Here is a 5,032-nt window from a genome sequence, read left to right as displayed (position 1 = left end):
GCTTGGGCTTGTGAGGTGCTATAAGCTAGCGGGAAAGTGTAAACAAAGGGCTGATGGGAAATGAGTATAGGCTAACTTCCATGCTAACAGACTGAACTGAATTACTAATTAACTTCTTTTCCTCTGCCTAAACTACGTCCTAGAAAATGGCAAAATCATAATCAAAAGACAAATGGGATCAATTTTACAACAGTTTAAAAATGAACTTTCATAAAGTTCACTTGTTGGCTGACCACATTTCTATTTGAGTTCAATGTAAACTCACAAAAATACAAAATAAATTAAATATACTGCCGTGCTAAAGCTGTATATTCAACATTTTTGAATGTCTACTCTTCAAAAAATGAGCAAGCCTGAAAATGAACTTCATGTGTAACAGTGTTTTGCGTCTGCTTATCTCGTGTTTTTAATTGAAAGTTGTGAAACACATACCAATGAAGCTGCTGGTAATGATTCATTAAATGTATCACTGGACAAGTAGTGTCCAGGCGATAAACTCCAGCTCTGCATATTGCTCTATATTTTACAGTATGCGTTACATGAGTACACAGTAAAGTAATAACAGCGGTTCAAAATTGCTGACTTCATCTGAAACCCCCCCGGGGGCTTAAATTAGATTCTTTCAGAGTAGCACCTCAAACATCTGTGGTATTGGCCCTCAAACTCACACGCTCAATATTCAATATTTTCCTGCAGCTTCATCTGGCAGCTAAAGTTAGTTTTAATGCTTTTGCCTGTACGGATTATCGATTTTGATCAAACAATTAGCTTCTAGCGGTTTTGAGCTCCGTATCAGAGGGGTACAGAGGGGTATCAAAAACGTGACAGTATGACATGTTTATATATAGGTACTAATAGTTATGATTAAACCAGTATTACAATATAATTGTTTACTGTGGTGTTAAAAATGTAGAAACACTATCCTACACTATAGCATTGATGCTAGCAAGATTTATGCTTACATTTAACAAAAAAACTCAAATAACTGTATGTAGGAGTCAGTCAAAAAATCCTAAATTGACACGTTGCCTTTAAAGTCCCTCTCCAACTATAGTTTTATCTCTAACTATGATTATGCAATTTTTATGGGTTCAAATCAGGATCAGCTTAAAGTGAACGAAAAAACACATTGAAAACTTGAAAAATATGGGCTAATTCTGAGTTAACCTAATATGTTAGCAACGTGCTAACTTTTTGGCTAATTTGTCCTCTACTGAGGTTTTTGATGCAAATTCTGTTAAGCTAGTATTTTGGCAATGTGCTAGCTTTTTTGTCTAATTTGAAATCTACTGAATTTTTTGGGGCTAATACTGAGTTAAGCTAATATTTAACCAACGTTCTAACTTTTTGACTAGTTTGGCATCTACTGAGGTTTTTTTGGGCTAATTCAGAGCTAAGCTAATATTTTAGCAACATGCTAACTTTGGATAATTTGTGCTCTACTGAGGTTTTTTGGGCTAATTGTGAGTTAAGGTAATATTTTACCAACGTGCTAACTTTTTGGCTAATTTGTCCTCTACTGGGGTTTTTGATGCAAATTCTGTTAAGCTAGTATTTTTGGCAATATGCTAGATTTTCTTTAGCCTAATTTGGCATCTACTGTGGTTTTCTGGGCTAATTTTGAGTTAAGGTAGTATTTTAGCAATGTTCTAGCTTTTTTTGGCTAATTTCTCCTCTACTGAGGTTTTTTGGGTTAATTCTGAGATAAGATCTTCTGGCTTTTTTGCCTAATTTGGCATCTACTGAGTTTTTTGGGGGGCTAATTTTGAGTTAAGCTAGTATTTTAGAAATGCCCTAGCTTATTTGTATAATTTGTGTTCCACTGAGATTTTTGGGGGCTAATTCTGAGTTAAGCTAATATTTTAGCAACATGCTGGATTTTTTGGCTAATTTCTCCTCTACTGAGGTTTTTTGGGTTAATTCTGAGATAAGCTAGTATTTTGGCAATATTCTAGCTTTTTCTTTTTTGGCTAATTTGGCATCTACTGAGGTTTTTTGGGCTAATTTTGAGTTAAGCTAATATTTTAGCAATGTTCTAGTTTTTTTTTTTTGGATAATTTGTTTTGTACTGAGGTTTTGGGGGGCTAATTCTAAGTTAAGCTAATATTTTAGCAACATGTTAGCTTTTTTGGATAATTTCTCCTCTACTGAGGTTTTTTGGGTTAATTCTGAAATAAGCTAGTATTTTGGCAATGTTCTAGCTTTTTTGGCTAATTTGGCATCTACTGTGGTTTTATGGGCTAATTTTGAGTTAAGCTAATATTTTAGGAATGTTTTAGGGTTTTTGGACAATTTCTCCTCTACTGAGGTTGTTGGGTTAATTCTGAGATAAGCTAATATTTTAGCAACATGTTAGCTTTTTTGGATAATTTCTCCTCTACTGAGGTTTTTTGGGTTAATTCTGAAATAAGTTAGTATTTTGGCAATGTTCTAGCTTTTTTGGCTAATTTTGCATCTACTGAGATTTTTTGGGCTAATTTTGAGTTAAGCTAAAATTTTAGAAATGTTCTAGTTTTTTTGGATAATTTGTGTTCTACTAAGGTTTTTTGGGGCTAATTCTGAGTTAAGCTAATATTTAAGCAACATGTTAGCTTTTTTGGCTAATTTCTCCTCTACTGAGGTTTTTGGGGTTAATTCTGAGATAAGCTAGTATTTTGGCAACGTGCTAGCTCTTTCATCTAATTTGGCATCTACTGAGGTTTTTTGGGCTAATTTTGGGTTAAGCTAATATTTTAGCGACAAATTACAGAATTTTTGTTAATTAACCCAGTGTTTTACATTTTACAGTGTATCTAACTGTAACATTTTTCTTTGTCCCTTCTTTTTTTAGGAGAGCCACAGCCCCTGGTGAACACCCTCCTCTCTCTCACACACACACACACACACATACACTCTTAACTTTGCCGCTTCTGTGACACCCCCCCTCCCTCCCAGTCCTCCCTCCGTCTTCCCCAATGGATGCCGAGTCTCTGGAGGTAAGGGCCTTGCCTTTGCATGCGTGCGTGCAGGCAAAAGCGGACACGCCGTCTCCCCAGCTTCCGTTTTCCTCGGTGCGCCTGCTGCTGCTGGAGTATTCACGCTCCGGGCTGTTTTCTTTGAGAGAGAGAGAGGAAGACGGAGTATAAAAATATGCAAATGCTATTGTTGAAGAGAGGAGCGAGCAAGAAGTGGGAGGGTGGCGGCGGCGGTGGTTGCTCCTCACCTCCCCCCCCTTCTGCCACCGACACTGCCTCCACCTTCATCTATCCGTCCGTCCATTCATCCGTCCATCCAGTGCAAACAGAAATGGAGAGGGAGGGCGAAATATTACAATAAACCCCAAAGGCCAGCTGTTAGAAAAGGATGAAGACAAACCCTACGAAGCCCCACTGAGCCGGGAATTATTCATACATACACATGTCACTGAGCAGAACCCGTACAGCTCGGGCGGTAACGACCAAACGGGGGAAACGGAAAGATGGCCGTAAACTGGCGTAATTGTGAGGCCGCGCACGCCCACACAGGTGCTTCTGCTCAAGGTGGAATTACGCCGATGCGCTTCATTATGTCAGCTTCTACAGCAAACCCCTGCTCGCACTCCGAGGAAGGTCGTCTGCCCACAACATCCCCGCGCGGCCTCGTCCAAGTGTTGCTTTGCTAATGATGTTAACAGCACAAAACGGGACCGCGACAGTCTCCCAGTTTGGATAATCATAATGGAATAAGAAGCGATACGTTTAGGAAGGATCTGTTTTCAAAGCCCTAATTTTTTAAAGCCACTTAACATTGACCTATGAGTCATCTGAGCATTAAAAAAAAACCCAAACTCAAGGGATGAGCCAGAACTGCGTCTGCACAAACCATTTTAAATTGTATCTGTAGGCACTTTGTTACCAGCAGCAGACACATAATTTGTTTCTATTTCTTTAGCTACATCTGTAAAAAAAAAAAAAAGATAGTCATTTGACAGGCATAAAAGTAGTATTTGGTACCAACAAGGTATTCCCAAAGGCTATTAGTGGAAACATGTGACTTATCTCAGCATGGTTTGCATACAAAGACCAAGCAAATGGAAAATGTTCATTTTTTTTTTTTAAGCAAGACTGGTGACTGGAATTTGCAGGAACCTGAACCTTTTTAGAGGAAGATTCTTCACCCAGAAGAGTTTTATGTCATCGTAAAATTACATAAAATTTATTTAATTAACTTTAGATCGTATTTTGCAACTTTATTGTCATAGATTACGACTTTATTCTCATAAATTAGAACTTTTTCTCATAGTTTTATTACTTTATTCTCATAAATAATCACTTTTATTCATAATTTTAAGACTTTTTTCTCATAATTTTATGACTTTATTCTGATAAATTACGCATTTTTTCTCATACTTTTAATACTTTATTGTCATTAATTACAACTTTTTCATAATTTTACAATTATTCTTATTAATTGTGAATTTTTCTCATAATTGTATTACTTTATTCACATAAGTTACGACTTTTTCTCATAATTTTATTACTATATTCGCATAAATAACACCTTTTCCATAATTTTACGACTATAATTATAGATAAACACTTTATCACAATTTTACGACTATTATGATAAATTACGACTCTTTTTCTCTTAATTATATTACTTTCACATAAAGTACAACTTTCTTTCATAATTTCACAACTATTCTTACAAGGTACAACTTTTTTAAATCATAATTTTATGACTATTCTGATAAATTACGACTTCTTTCTCATAATTTTATTACTTTATTCACAGAGATTACAACTTTTTTTCATAATTTTACAACTCTTCTTATAACTTACAACCTTTTTATCATAATTTAATGACTATTCTGATAAATAACGACTTTTTCTCATAATTTATTACTTTATTCGCATAATAACAACATTTAGATAATTTTACAACTATTCTTAAATCTTACTACTTTTTATTATAATTTTACGACTATTCTGATAAATTACGACTTTTTTCTCTAAATTGTATTACTTTATTTGCATAAATTACAACTTTGTATTACAACTTTATTTTCCTAAAT

General features: G+C 35.2%; 1 long non-coding RNA gene across 1 annotated transcript in view; it reads left to right on the top strand.

The window, feature by feature from the left end:
* The window catches only part of LOC112156604, a 19,977-nt gene extending 16,044 nt beyond the window's left edge, over positions 1–3,933 (top strand). The window contains exon 2 of the long non-coding RNA XR_004948979.1: positions 2,831–3,933. This is a non-coding gene — a long non-coding RNA (uncharacterized LOC112156604). The remainder of the gene's footprint in view (positions 1–2,830) is intronic.
* The last annotated feature ends 1,099 nt before the right edge of the window (positions 3,934–5,032 follow it).

This window comes from Oryzias melastigma, linkage group LG2 (genome assembly GCF_002922805.2).
Source record: "Oryzias melastigma strain HK-1 linkage group LG2, ASM292280v2, whole genome shotgun sequence".
NCBI lineage: Eukaryota > Metazoa > Chordata > Actinopteri > Beloniformes > Adrianichthyidae > Oryzias > Oryzias melastigma.
Note: the sequence above shows the minus strand (reverse complement) of the source record. Positions and strands in the feature narration are given on the sequence as shown.